Genomic DNA, 16,408 nt, shown 5'->3' on the forward strand with positions numbered 1-16,408 from the left:
CATAGTCTTTAATGATTGAAATATCATTATAAGACAATGAAAAGTTTGGAGTGCATTTCATCATCTATCAACGAATTTTTTTAAGAAGTATTGAATCAAAGGGCTATAATAGGCTGGATATGAGCACGTTATCTGAGTGCGAAAACTTTGATTGCAGAATGTCTTTAACTATACATTTCCTGTAATATCATTTGGACATCTTGAATATTCATTGGTATAATTATTGGTATCTTTTCAAATATCATTGGTATAATCTCATTGGTATCAAATATCATTTGGCATCTTTTCTTGAATATTATGATTAAAATGGCGATTAGCGCGGTGAGATCTTTAACAAGGACAATGAGACAACTACGAAAAGATACCGAGAAAGCAAATTACTATCAGACAATTCTCAATGAAATCTGAGGAATTCAAGGAGCGATAATTTAGGTAAAATATTAAAACATAAGTATAGGGGGTTTGTTTGGTGCCCTTTTAACATGTGGATTGTAGTACAAATAAAAAAGCACTAAATGCTTTCCTGAAACACTGCCAGGTATGCAATCCCTCAATCCCAATAACACCTCAATATTGCAAAATATTGTGGTAGTATTGAACAATGTTGTAAATATATTGAGAATAACCAAGGCTGTATTAATAATATTTAACAACAACTAAGAGGATCAGAATTTTTTTTAAAGAATTGTTAGTTTATTGTTAATAGTCTGTTAAATTGTTCATTTAAAAGTATGATGTTGTGTGTTGTGACTTACGGCACTTTACAAGCCCGCAGACAGTTATCTGTCAGCGATTTAAGCCGAGTGAGTGACTCTTGTGTTTTCAGTTGCGCCAACTAAGGCCAAGAGTATGACTTAGCTACTTCATGCGTCACATTCGCTTGCACTACCCCTTTTCACAGAGGGGCACATTCACACACCTCACAGATAGAATACAGAAGAACAACCATGTCCGAACCAGGACTGGAACCCGTGACGCCCAGATCACGGGGAAGACGTGCTACCCCTATGCCGGGACACCGGCTATTTAAACGTATTCATTTTATTTGCGATTTCATCACAAAAAAAATCACTAACTATCTTCATTTAGAAGCCGATTACTGCATTATATTTTATCTATACTGTGGAAACAATACTGCAAATTCTACATTCAGCAGCGTTAATGTTTGCTGACACGGTTTACACCCGGTATTTGAATCAGATGACACCCCTTCTTTGCTCTTAACTTTAGCAGAAAAAAGTCCATCTAATTAGACATAAGCTGTCCATTTATTAGAGAGCAGCATATATGTAACACAGACGAATCGCATGGTAGCAAACATGTCACACAATATTTGAGAAACTATTGTAAATTGGACGCTCTTAACAACATTTGATCAAAATTGTATTGATAATAATTTAAATTCTGTATTTAAGTATAAAGTGCAACTTTTATCATTCATTTTTAAAGTATTTAATCTGAAATGGGTAGACAGTCTGTATGCTCCTGTACATGTCCCGATTTTGTCCTTCGTTCTAGTTAAAAAAAAATCCAGTGTTTAAACTACTAGCGTCAGCACCCTCTATACTAAGAGTATGATCATGCACAGGCGGTTTGCTGCAGGTGCAATAGACCTCAGAACATGCCATTGATCGTGTTCACAAGGGGGGGGGGGGTAATTGAGCGATGTTGCAGGTGGCTTTGCATATTCGGCTGATTTGATTCTACCCAACTTCATTCTCTGAAGATATGAACGTTGCAGCAAAAATTCTGTGAAATCGGTACAACAGCCTGCAGTATTTTACATCAAAAATTACTCAAGCCCACAAAACCACGAAACATCTCAATACAAGAAAAGATTTTGCAAAACCCGTTAGAGTGGCAAAATGAAATATATAAATTTATAAATAAAATTTATTAACTTCAAAAATATAATTGATAATAAATGTGATAAATTTTAAAGTTATTCAGTGCTTTATGTTAGGTTTCCTTATTTGAAGATTATAATAAATTATTTTACCAAGATAGGAAAGAGGAAAATTATTTACAGTTCTATTTGCATTTGTTAAGAATTCAACACCTTAAGCTGTTGTTTTTTAAAACTATGTATATAATGGTAAAACATTGTAAGTGACACTAATTTTCAAAATACTGTGGTTTTTTTCTGACTATTTCCTTTTCAGCATGTCAAACTACCATAATAAATTTTTATTTCCTACTTTAAAATATGTTTTTACATACTAATTGCAAGCTAAATGCTTGCATATAACCTTCAAATGCACTAAGTATCTATTAATGAATGCATAAATGTGTTATATTATATAAAATGAGTGTTAACATTTATTCTTGTATGCACGTAATTCAAGTGTTATTAATATGATTTTTCTTTAAATATACCAATGCATGAAAATTATTTCATAATTCAAATATTTTCAGGTAAATACTCTCTTAAAATCAATGAAGTATTTATAATGAATTAAATATAGATATTTAGCCATTTCACAAACGAACTGAATTCTATCGATGTTTACTTATAACATATGAATAAGTTTCTATGTTTAATTTTTTAACAGTTTTGTACCATTCCAATTATTTGTAATTGGTGTGAAGATAAATAACGTTTAATTACTGTCACTCAGCATATAAATCATTTGAAAAGACTTTTCATGTTACGTTGCTAAAAATTCAAACTCATTTAATGTAAATCCTTATCAACAGTTTATTATGTACTGCCGAACAATGATTAAAAATGTTGCCCAGTACTCATACAGGCAGCTGCAAATTTTATCAATTATAAAAAGATTTATGTTTGCTATTTCAGCTATGCATTGTAAAAAATTTAACAACTAAAAATAAAGAACATATTTAACATTGTTTATGACATTAAATTCAATGCACGTTTGAATTAATTGGAACAAACATGTTTTTCTTGTATGAATTGGTATGCGATTACCAGTGATGTCCTGAACAGCTTAAAACCGGTTATATCTGTCTAGAGGTAGTGCGACTAATCGACTTTGACTGTAATTGATTCGTTTGACTGGTTTTAGTGTATCTATAATTCAGTTGTAAGCCTTTCAGAGTGGTAGTTTGTGGTTATAATTTTGCTTTGAGTGTAACACGTGTTACTTTAGCTTGTTCAAAGATAGATATTACTCCGAGAGAGCGTTCCAAATTAATCGCTCTTAATGAACACACTTCTATGACTGTTAGAGATACAGCTAGGGCAGTTGGTGAGAGAAAATCATGCGTTTCAAGAATTTTAAGAACATTTAAAGATTTCGGATCATCGCCTCCAAAAAGAAAAAAGAGAATGTAGGCGTGAACGGAAAACAAGTCCAAGAATTGATGAAATTCTAATAAGAAATAGCAAAATAAATCCAAGCAAATAAGACAAGCATAGATCTTCGAAGGAATTTATTGAATTAAGGTGTTGAAGCGAGTATCTCAACTGTATGGAAAAGGCTTCTGGAAGTTGACCCTAAGGCAATAAAATCGAGAAGAAAACACTTTTTTGAACTCAGAAAATGATGAAAAAACTTTTAGCATGGGCCAAATTATACTGATCATGGACTTTTAACGGCTGGAAGAAGGTGATTTTCAATGATGAATTGCATTCATTTGTACAAGGATATAAATCAAGTGTCATTAGACGAAGTGAAAATGAAATCTGCGACCAGATCATATCCAACAGACTGTAAAACACCCTTCTAAACAGATGTTTTGCGTGTTTTTTTTTTTTTTGTTTTTTTTTTGGTCAGTTCCTCTTAAAGGCATGATGAATTCTGTCAAATGCATAGAAATATTACGCATTGGGATTGTTCCATTCATGGAAGCCTTTGACGAAACATTTGAACATGACTTGGCCCCTAGTATCACTTCGAAATTGATTCTCTGATTCAGGTCTAAATTACGATCTGTGGATGAGTGAATGAAATGCGTGAATGAAGTCCGCCCCGTCAAAAGGGTTGTGACGTATGTGCAGCTAAGTCGTTCTCTTGGCCCTAGATGGCGCTACTATAAAAACAAGAGCCGCCCCTTCGCTGTCTAACAGCGGGCTTGTCCATGGCAAGTTCCATAAGAAACAACAACTTCGAAATTGGTAAAGAACTTTTATGCGGAAAAATAAAATAAAATCGTTTGATTGGCCTGATAATTCACCAACCTAAATCCCATTCAGAACTTATAGCATATTCTCAAGAATCGTTTAGTTAAGATGAATTGCCCCACAACAGAACAAATGATAAAAAGTTTTATACAAGTATTGTTCCACGATGATGAAATCAAGAGCATGTGCGCTATACTAGAGGAATCAATGCCAAGACGTCTTGAAGAAGTCATTTCTGCTAAAGGAGGGTATACTTCGTACTAATAAAGAGATTTATCATTCTACTTAATGTATGCAGTGGTTAAGAGTTAAGGTTTTAGAAAAAAAATCCTTTTCTTATTTGTCCCAATTAATTTAAAAGTATAGTATGTAAAAAATGAAACGAGGAAAAAACTACTGATTTTTTAAATTTTGATTTGGTGAAAATGAATAATAAACATCAACTGCTGAATGCTATTTTATCGTCAAACATTTAATCTAGAAGGTCAATAAATTGACCAATTTATCTTTCTGGGTGTATTCTAAATTATGTTTCTTCTTCAAATATCTGATCATTAGTAGAAATTTTCTTACGGGGAGGGCACTAGGTTGAAAACTGAATTCGGGATGAGATTTAGTATAATGGTAATATACATTTAGAGTATTCACGCACGAAAATATTAAAGCACAATTGCCAGTCAATTTCGAGAAAATGACCCTCAAACTTTCTGCATAGCTTATATACTTATAATATGTCGCCGTTGCCGAGGCGCGTATAGTATAGAGGATAAGACGCTGTCGTAGCAATCAGGAGACCCGATTTCAATCCTGGGCTAACATTTTTTTTTCTAATTTATTTCAAATTAATTTAACAATTTACAAACAGTTTTAATTAATATGTTTTTCACTTTTTTATGCAAAAAATGAATATTTATTCTCCTAATTCTTGGATTATAATTTTAGAAGAAAAATAATTATAAGTTATGAATGCATTTTTTTAAATATTCAGAATTACTTAAATTAACAATTTGAAGATGGCTTCAATTAATACGATACTCATTTTTATATGGAAAAAATAAATGTATTTTCTCTTAATGTATAAGTTACGACGCATCTGATATGCATCATGTACGCTTTAATTGACTTAATTTTGAATCGTGATTGGATTACACTTGAGTGTATACCTGTCTATTGTTATAAATGAAGTAGCGTTTCATCACTTAAGTCGGATAAAGCAAGACACTTTAGCTATATGTTATGCAAAAGGAACCTTTCGTTTAAGGAGTTCTTGTTCCTTCAGGATTTCTAGAATCTGACAAGGCTTTTTTTTTAAATCCATAAATTGCGTAAAATTATATCTTTTATTTATCATTAACTAAAACTTTTTGGCGTATTTTTGAATGAACATTTATGTTAGTTCACTATAAATGAGTGAAAAATTTACCCAGAACGTAAAACATCCCTCCTTTCCTTTCAGACTTCGGCTAAAAAGAAAGATTTTTTATTTTTCAAATATTTAAAATACCTATTATACATTTTTCAATACTATTATTTCTATTCCTTTCTAAAAATATCATTAAAAAATTGACTAAACATGTTGTCTTAACTTTCCTTACACCAGAAGCAGCCAAGTCCATATGAGCACACAATAAAAAAATTCAGTGCTAAAAAATATGTCCCGCATCCTCTTAGATGCTGCAAGTACTAACGATTTTGATTTTCACAACAGAATGCTAACAGTTCTACACGCATGAAAAATGTGCAAATTATGATAATGATATGAATAAATGTGTATCTGATATCTTCGTATGCATTGATTATTCTGGATTTTATCAAGCATACTCCCGTTCTTACTTCTTAATAAAATATGATAAGTAAACGCAGCTAACCAAAATAAAGCTTAATTATCCTTTTCTGAACCCAGAAAAATTGTTGCTTGACCCATCAGCAAAGCAGGAAATTTTCTGTTGTTCATCACTTACTAAACCTATTAAAATTCAGAGTTCCAATGGAATCTAAATAGCATTGCAAGAACTTCTAAGTTCTATTTACATGCTAGAACAACTTCTAAGTAAATAGGTATACATCTGCTCTTGAAGTTTTGAGTAAACTTGCGAAAACTCAAACTTCAAAATCCCATTCCAAAATTGAGTCACAGAAATATTCCGGAAATTATAATTCTTAATCTTATTTGAAGTAAAAATTAACCTGGAAAAAATTAAGACTTAAAAGAAAAAAAAATCTTTCTTTGCCTGCTAATAGCTCTCTAACAGCAAAGGATATTGTAAAAATTACCAGCAAATTAATCTATGACAGAGACAGCGGCACTCTTTTTATAGCTACCGCATCTAATTCAAATAAATGTCCACTAGAAACATGAAGCAATTAACATTCCCTGTAGATAAAATGGAAAAAAGAAAATCTATTCCATATAGTGTTACGCATCTAAAGCTAGCATTTTTTTGCCTGGGGCTGTCATTGGTCATTTAGATGATATCAAATCAGTCCTAAAGGTTATCATTCGAGTTATATTACTTGACAGGAAACTTACCTAAATTCTAAATAAGTACTAAAATGTAAGAGCATTATCATGTGCGGCAATTAGAAGAGTTAACAATATACACATTAAACAGTGTTTACATTTTCTGTGCATATAACTACCCCCCAACCCTCCACTTGTACTTTGCACATATTTACAAGTAGTAATTGGTCATATTCACATTAAGACTGTCTGCTGTATGTATTTATGTGCGCATGATACAATCACGCAACTAAGTTCTTTGGCTGATCAGCTTCCACTACTTCTCATTTTACTCGGTAATTTTAATGGTCACAATTCTTTGAGGGAAAATGCAGACACAAACTCTTGTAGACAAAAGATTGAGCAGTTCGTTTCAGATTACTTTGTTTACTGAATACTGATGAAAAGTATATTTTAATGAGCCCAAACGTTCATTACATTACACTCTACTCATTAAATCTCGCTATTTGCTGTCTTACAATGCTCCTGTTCTTAACTTTTTCAGTTCGGAGTGATAATATTCACTGAAATTGGGATTGATTGTGTTGATGTGTATGATGTCATTACACAAGTCATTTTACATTTTTGAATACATTTGTACATTGTCAAGTACATTTTTGAGATTCCTAATAATTCTTATAGCCTATGTAACCTTTTTAAACCTTTGTAGAATTATTCTTGCCGTGAAACCATAAGAGCACAAAATAAATTAATGTGATATTTTTACTAGTCGGCAAGCAACAGAAAATCTTCTTGCATTTATATAAGAAAAGGCATTTGCTATTCCAAATCAAAGACATAGGCAGAGAAAGTATTCTATCCGATACCTGTCTTTAAAGAAATCCACAAAGCCTAGTAGATTTTTATGGAAAAAGTGAAAGCAGTTAAATGGCTTTATCAGAATTTAATTTCCTTATTCTGAAGACTGATACTCTCATTTATTCAACACCATAAGATGTTGCCAATAATATCAGCTAAACACTTTTTTAAATGTCTAATTCAATCTATTAAAAGCCTACTGTCCTTAACTTGCATATTATAACCTGCATTGAACGATAGTCAATACACTTCAATGCATGACATATCGTTGCATGCAATTCTCATTTTGAAACAAATGAGTTAGATAAAAACGCTATCGAAGCCAACACAGAATACCAACTCCTGACCGGATGTAACTTCGAAATCCCCCCCCCCTTTTCCCTCAAATATTTTTTGTCTTTTTGATCTAGATTGAATTTATTTTCAGTCGCAGGAAGATATTGCGATTCTGATCTTTAAATCAAATTAGGATCTAATGGAACCACCGAACTATCGACTTATTGCATTAACAAGTTGTTCCAGTAAAACACTTAAAAGAAGGGCCACTGCCCTACTCATTCATCGGCTAGAATTGAATAACTGCACATCGTTGTTTCACAGAAGCTTTCGTAAAGATAAATCATCTGACAATTGGAGACAATAAGTCATTTGCAATAAAATGCAGTAGCATTTGTGCTGAGAAAGTATTTAACCTCTATTTTCATAGATATTGAAAAGGCTTACGATAAAGCCTGGTGTTATGACCCTCTTTCAGTTCTGCAGTTAGCTATTGCATTTTATGACAAACTTTTTATCTCATCATTTTTTTTTTTTAAAGACCGACTTGTATCAACAGTTTCTGTCTTTTTCATTAACTTGAAAGCGTTCCTCTAGGCAGTATGTTGAGTGTTACCCTTTCATTCATTCTTTAACACTCAGAAAAATTAGCTCCTCCTTTCTATTTTAGAGTATAAATTGATCCCCTCCCCCCTCCAATCCGAGTAAAGTGCACTTCAGCAAGAGAGAGACCAAAAGGCACAAAGTGGTGCAATTGGAATAAGATGAAGAAAATGTATTATAATATTGCAAGGATTACGGAAATTTTTTAAAGAAAAGAGGAAAATTAAAATTTTAGAACGTTTAAAATATTATAGTGTGTGATCAGTTTTAAAATATGTAAAAACATAATAAATAAAATAAATGGAATAACACAGTGTATAAAAAATAGCTACAAATTAAAACTCGCCAAAGTGTAATTTAGTACGGAGAAAAGGAAAACTATTAAAACAGTTAAAAATACTAAGGTAAAAAGAAACATGACACAAAACACAAATCAAACCGATTTAAAGCATCAAATGCTAGGGGTATTAAACACCATGCCGAAAACGCAAAAATAAACAAACCAAATATGAAAATACAAAAAAAGTAAAAAATAAAATTACATAGAATTTTAAAAATAAAAAATACATAGAATTTTAAAAATAAAAAATACATAAAAAGAGATATATTATGTATTTTTCTTATATTATGCAAGTTTATAAATAATCTTAATTTTGAATATTAGAAGAAAAATCCACAATCCTCCAAATGATATATAAAAAAAGACTTTAATGATATTGAAAGAAATATAGGAGCCATTCGTAATTTTATAATTAAAATACCAACACAAAAGATACTTACGCTTTATTTTTGAAAATACATTTCATATTCTTGTACATATCGATTTAAAAATAAATATATGTGAAAACGAAATAAAAATCTCTTAGTAACACATATATTCTGAAACTCAAAATAAATAACTACACAGTGTAATGGCCTTTCGTTGTTTAAAACATTGTTACGACATTTGACCTTTTATTAAACGAAATTCAGAAGCAAAAATGCAATTGAAAGTACACTGATCCACATCATCAATAATTCCATAAGAACTGAGAAATATGAAGTCGATTAAAAATAAAAGGACCGTAATAAAAGGCACCAAGTGCTTGTTAAAGTTCAATATTAGGGACTGAGATACATTTTTAACTCCTTGTTCAGTTGCCGAGTCAAATCAAAAATGTTACCAGTTTCTTAAAATATTTTGTTACAAGATTTTTTTTTTTCTTGCAAAATGAATAAGAGGTGCCGACATCAGAAAGTCCACTGAAATCATTAACTAATATTGCAAAGGGGTCCACCGCGTCATTTCCAGATTTGCAAGCATGTACTTTCACTCAGGATAGGCCGATGTCGCCACTAGCCAAAGACATTCTTTACATTAAGAATGGAATTAGACAGCGATTTGGAGCTATTTAAAACTTGAAAGCCCGAAAAACATATTAATTACATTTCAACTTAAAACAATAAATCAGCTGAAAAATTTTATTTTTAAAAATATATATGGTGAACCCAATATTGTCAACAAACCCACGTGTATACCTAAAAAATAGGTTTCTTTATTTTTTCGGGAATTTAATTTTTTTATTTGTCGCAAAATCCCTAATTGCATAAATTAAATCAAGCGAATTTAAAATCAAAATTTCAAGTGAAAATAGAACCAAATCTGCAGCACAGATATTAATATTAACAAAAATAAACAATGCAGTTAATAGCAACGGGGAATAACTGTTAGTAGATTCAGTGTGCAATAGGCATTTTATTGTTTTAAAAAATACTCTTTAAATATTTAACGGCTTTAGTCGTCTCACCATAACATAATCTAGCAATATATAGTAAACTCTCAATAGCCGAATAGTACCACCCCTTAATAAGAGAGAGATGAGTGCCTCACTTCCAAAATGTAAATATCCTCAAAAGCATGCATGTAAAATCCAACTGAAATGTGCGTCAAAAAATTATTAATCCTAAATATCTTAGAGAAGTTAAAAAATTGCAATACATTTTTAACAAAGTTTTTCTTGTCGAAAACGGGTTGCAAAAAAAGGGTGGTTTTAGGTATGAATGTTAATGCTTATAAAAAGAAATCGATTGTTTAAAAAAATTTAAAATTAAATTCCATTAGAAATATCTCTGAGTTTCCTAAGAGTGTCTCCAGAAGTAACAAGTGTCAGGTCATCAGCAAAAGCTTGTTCAAAAAATATGTAATTATTTAATATGAAAATATTACCGAAATAAAAATTCCACAGAAACGGCGAGAACACTAAAACAAACTTGCACCAAACCATCTATCGAATTAGATTACCCTTTCTCTACTGTTTTTAAGGGATCATCTTATTACATACATGGTCCGAATATGACAATGAATTTGTTAAGAAAAACAGTTCATTTATTTAACCAAGATTAACAATATTCTATGTCACCGAACTCAAAAATGTAGTTTTCATTGTAATCTCATCTTGAAGTGATATTTCAAGACAAGTGGAGAAAAACTGTAGTTTTCCCACAAAAAAAAATTTAAAAAATTCAAACAATCACCAATGATTTTAATTAATTTATTTATTTATTCTGCCATAGATAAAACATCTGGTACTAGACAAAGCTTTTTTTCAATTAAATACTTTTTCTGAAAAATTTACTATGAAAAAAATTTACATTTCATCAATCTCGGACCTCAAATTTGTTTTAAATAAAATTGTGTGTGCATACAAAATAAAAGATATGAATGCGAAAATTTATATAAAAATTAAATGAAATGCTATACCTAGGTAGATGAAAAAATAAAGTATATATTATTTAATATGTTATGAATTATTATTCTATAGACAGATACACATCTTTAAAACTTAATATTTTCTATCATATATCCTGGATCGAAAAATGCTGCATTAAATATTTCCAAAATCACATTATTAAAAGTCTCTTTTACTTGGTAACATATTTTATAGAAGAGATAATTAATAGTATAAAATTGTCTCGATTTTCCAAAAAAAATTTCATCTGAAAAGACATTCTGAATTTATTAAAACAGTGATTTCTAAAAAAGAAAATTTCGAAAGTAATGAATGTAAAAATAAAGTTATCTGGAGGGAAAAAAAATACAACATAATGTCTAATAGTCATGCTAAAAAGGAGGGGGTGGGGATAGTCCATCGTTTGAATAATTTTACTCAGCTGTTTAATTCACCATTAGCGGTCAAAGTATTCGAACCTATAAATGAAGTGAATATGTAGAAAATAAATTAATCATTTTTGGCAATTTGTGTAGCAAAGTAAAAAACATGTACATTCGGAAGGAGGAAAAAAAGCAAGTGTCTGTGTGTGCTGTGTGTGTGTGTGTGTGTGTGTGTTTCATTCATTTATTTATTTATTGTTGTCACTCTTATATTATTAGCGATTAACACATGAAGCCCTATTCGTAAAAAAATGAGCACACAAATGATTTTTTTTTCTTTTTTAATTTGTACATTTAAACATTGCAATTAAAATTACTTGCAACGTTAGAACGCGATTCCTAGGCGTTATTTTAGGGTGAAAATAAAACAATAGAGAAAAATACTGGAAAAAAATTATGCATGTGTTGAGGCGGCGTTAATGGGAGAGGCAGGAGGGTCAATTTCCCCCTGTCGACAACCATTTGCTCCTCCCCCCCCCCCGCAATAACTCAAAATGGTGAAAAAATGAGAGTTTTGACTGTAGAAGTCTGCACCACTTCAGAACTGCTGCGGAGAACTGGGCATTAAGTGATAAAGTAATTTAAAAATCTTAAAATTTATTTTGCATATTTTATTAAAATTAATAAATTATAAACAATAGCAATATCTTAGTAACTGAATGACTACATTTACCATCATGTCAGAATGACCGCATTTGTCAAATAGTGATAAGTCATTTTGTCAAGTGATGACAGTAGTGAAAGTGATTTCGCATTTCGCTGATTCTTTTTGGTCTGCCGTTTAAGAAATCAATGTGACGGGTGCCGACCACATTAAGTCCGCAGAGTTTTAGACATCTGACACAAATTCTTTTATCCAGCTTATAATTTGTATTATTTTTGGTAATATAACTGACAAGATGATAAATGAATAAGATGTTGCATTTTGCTGACAATTTTTGGTCGGCCAACTAAAACCTCACCGCGACTGTTGTCGACGACTGTAAGTTCGAGAATTTCAAATATCTGGTTCAGATGTCGTTTATTCGATTTCAAAAAAAAAAAAAAAAAAAAAAAAAAAAAAATTAAAATAAGTTGAATTTTTGCCCATTGTTCTTTGTCATTTGGCTAAGATATCATCATGATTTATGAAAAATTAAATTTTTATTTTCATTTACTATTTCAATCAACTTTGGGTGGAATTATTAGAAAAAATGAACCTTTTATATATGTAAATAGGGCGATAAGATTGTTTTCTTTCATTCAGAATTCATTGAATAATTCGGAAAAGTATCGTCATTTTATTCATCCAATTCTTTTATCATTATTTCGTCGGTGATGAATTTGAAAGTTTTTCTAATCTGTTATGCTCATTCCATTAGGATAATTCCCTGATTAAAAGAAAATTTTAATTGATGATTAAAAAAAATTTTATTAAACAGAGGAACTTATTGCCGACGCTGTTTTACAATATGCAAGCTAAGAAAAACTGCTTTGCTGTTTCCATATTAATTGAATTCTTTATAAATCGCCGAGATAAATAAATTGTGAATTAGATTTATTTAACAGTTAAATATCTGTTTTTTGGGATCAAATTTATTAAGCAGTAATTATTTCATCGATGAATTTTACCGATTGCAATTGACGATAAAATAAATAAATATATTGGATGCCACATTAAAAGAAATCTTCCATTCATGATCTAAACTTGTTAAATAAATTAGTATTTAAATTTTTCAGATTCTATATTCAGTCTTATGACTATGCAAGGGTTAATGCAATTTTTTCCCTTTCTCCAATTTTTCATTCAATTACTCTTCAGGACAAAAACTATATCATTAATAGGGCATTAAAATTTTGAACTGATTTTCGATTAAGATATCTTAATAAAACGATGAATAAAATAGTTATTCTTAGAATATTCATATATTCTATGAATAATATTCATATATAATGTATTAAGAAAAACCATAAAATTCTGGAAAATTTATCTCATTTTATACAGCGTCCATTATAAGAATATGCATCCGTTCATTTAGTATTACCTGTCGTTCAAGCATAATTAATACAAAGTTGAATGCGTTGTTAATGAAGGCTTTCACGCTGATTACGTTAAAAAACACACAAGTGCAAAACATTCCAATTTAATACAAGAAAATTGGGTAGCTCCAAACATAGAAGTAAGAGTAAAGAAAAGGAAGAATCTGTGAGAAATAATTTCAGTGAAAATTCTTTGCTGAAGGCTATGGAAGCTTTAATATTCTTTAGGGCGTCGCTGTCAAAGATTTTTTTTTTTTTTTTTTTTGAATTGGAAGGTGTTTATAAAAATAAACATACGACCTATCTTCTTCATGTTTTCTCTTGCGTTGAAAGTGTCTTACGCCTTAATTCTTTTTGTATAATTATATAGTACAAGTATTGTTTTTTCAAGAAAATTAACTACAAGAAAAAAAAATTATGAATTTTTCAATTCCATCATTTTATTTTATTATTATTTTGCATATGCTATCATTATACAATATTAAACATTTATAAATTACTATAGCCCTGTTCGATTAGTTCATTTTTGTTATTATTGGAATATTTTATAAGTATTAAAAAAGATTCAGAAGATTAAGCATCTTGTTAATTACAAATTGAAAGAGGTAATAAAACAATATTTCCACGATTCCTGTGTAAGGTTATTTAGTGTGACAACCTGCGTTTCGATATTATATGTAACTAAAATCTAGAATGTAATAAAACTATATTTTTTTCAAGGATTAAATCTCTGTGCAAATAAATTTGTAAAGTATCTCATTAAAAATCGACTCAAATATTAACAATTTTTTGATGGTCAGTAAAAGCAATTTCGAACAATTTTTTACAAATATCCTAGAAAAATTTTTTAAAATGGGAGAAAAACTTTGGTCAATATTTAAATAACAGAAAATTAAGATGGTGAATAATTTTATGTGATAATTAATATTTAAATGTCTTTAATTAAATGCAGAAATAATTATGAGTTATTTCGAAACTAAATTAGAAAACTGTGCTTGCCCCCCTGTCAGATTTATCTTTCTCCCTCCCCCTCACCCACCCGTCGGTAAACTTCCCCCGCAGTCTCTGTGTCAATCAGTCACCGTTTCCATGGGTTACTGAATCATCAGCCGCTCAACCGATCATGATACTCCTCTATTAATGCGCTATTTTATACAAACAACTTTCCTGGCTTTAAGTGATGGTTCAATTGCTACCATTATTTCTATATTCTTCTTGAAGACTGAATTGTTATAATTCATTCAACTAATAAATGAACTTATTTTTTAGATTTCCAGAAAATCTCAATTGCTGACATCCCTTTATTTACTAAATATAGAAGCATACGAAACGAAACTCTCCGTTTCAGTTATATTTGCCGTAACAGAATGCCAAAATGTTCAAGAAAACTTAATCTACAAAAGATAAACGTAAAAGACTCGTAATCAATTTTCTTTGAACTGCAATTAATCATATTAAAAAAAAAGCTTCTATAATTTTTATTCATTTTGAAACAATTGTATTGCATTCTTAAATCAATTGCAGCCAAAGGAATAAATTCTGTAATAGAGAGAAAAAAAAAAAAAAAGCAGTGATTCGACTGTAAATATCCATGCCCCAGCCGATCTGTCTCCCCAAAACTAAATTTTCGAAAATAGTCTAAAACATTAGGGTTTCTAAAGAAAAAACCCTTACCTCCGTCAAAAGTTTTCAAAAAGCTAACTTCAAAAGGCATGCAATCCACTGCAGGAGCAGTGTCTGGCGACGTCTGGCCCCTCCGAGCGCTAGTGGCAGAAAGACGGAAAAACGCGTCTCCATGCGCGCACCACTGTAAACTACACACCTGTTCCTAACCCGGTCTTACAACCAGCTTCGATAAGTCTTAAGACGGAAAAACAATACCAGATTTGTCAAACTGCCTAAATACACACTCGCATGCTTATAAATTTCTCAGTTTGGAGGTTGAATTCCGCGACCCGTTTGGCGATTTTTCATCTAGAAAAGAACAAACTGTAGTGTCAAAAGAAAGGAAAACAAAAAAAAAAGTGCCCAATTACATTTGTTTGTCTGAGGAAAAGCGATTCGAAATATGGGCAAAAATTATTTCTTTGAGCATCCCGATGGAGTTTCCGCGTTCAGAGAAGCGCACCTCTCTCCTTGTGAACTTCTGCGTTTGTGATGTTCCCCTCTTCTCAAAGTTAGTCTGCGCAAACTCAAAACAGCAGGGACTGTGCCGCCGAGACCGACCCTGTGGAGTGCTAGGAGTCCTGAAACCGCAGTCTCATGTTGCTATAGAAACTTTACAGGAGGCGGAGCCTCAAGTGCTTAAAACAGAAAAAGAAAAGCTCGGTGGATGCTAAGAAAGTTGTCCTGCGCGCAGAATCAGCCCACTTTCGGTTAAATCCACCATTCGCACACTTGTGCGTCACTTAGCAGTCTCCCACATTACTCCTCCGGAGCCCACTTTTCTTTCGCAACATTTGGAAAGCAAATATTTTCAAGCGGGACGACTAATGAAAGGACCCTTCCATCCACGTGCAAGCAACTGGCAGATGGAAAGGAAACTTAGTTTCTGAGCACACTTTCCTTAACCTTGAAAGCTGCAGTACAAAAGCAATGAGTGACAGAGAATCAACAGTTGAGAAACTGGCCGCAAATTGTTTCAGAGATTTATATTACTGTTGATTTTACTGTCATCATATTGTTAATTTAGCTTAGTTTTTGAGCCCGTTTCGCTAACTTTGAAAGCTGCAATACAAAAGTAATGAATAACAGAGAATCAACAGTTGAAAAACAGACCACAAATTATTTCAGATTTATATTATTGAATTTATTATTATCACATTGGTAATTTTAATATTATTTTCCACCGAACGGAACTGTTTCGGTGGAAAATAATATTAAATAATTTCCTAACCCTAACTAATCCAAAAATTTGTAACAAAATTTTTTTTCTAACTTTCCATATAAATGT

General features: G+C 31.2%; 1 protein-coding gene across 3 annotated transcripts in view; it reads right to left on the reverse strand.

Annotated features, from left to right (window-relative positions):
* Nucleotides 1–15,218, reverse strand: part of LOC129960930 (alpha-1A adrenergic receptor-like) — a 130,603-nt gene extending 115,385 nt beyond the window's left edge. For 2 of the 3 annotated variants that reach the window (XR_008783724.1, XR_008783723.1), the window contains exon 1: nt 15,130–15,218. The gene's annotated coding sequence lies outside the window, so the exon portion shown is untranslated. The remainder of the gene's footprint in view (nt 1–15,129) is intronic. The other variant, XM_056074681.1, reaches the window with a different exon arrangement.
* Between the last annotated feature and the right edge of the window lie 1,190 nt (nt 15,219–16,408).

The sequence above is a fragment of the Argiope bruennichi genome, chromosome X2, assembly GCF_947563725.1.
Source record: "Argiope bruennichi chromosome X2, qqArgBrue1.1, whole genome shotgun sequence".
In the NCBI taxonomy this organism is placed as follows: domain Eukaryota; kingdom Metazoa; phylum Arthropoda; class Arachnida; order Araneae; family Araneidae; genus Argiope; species Argiope bruennichi.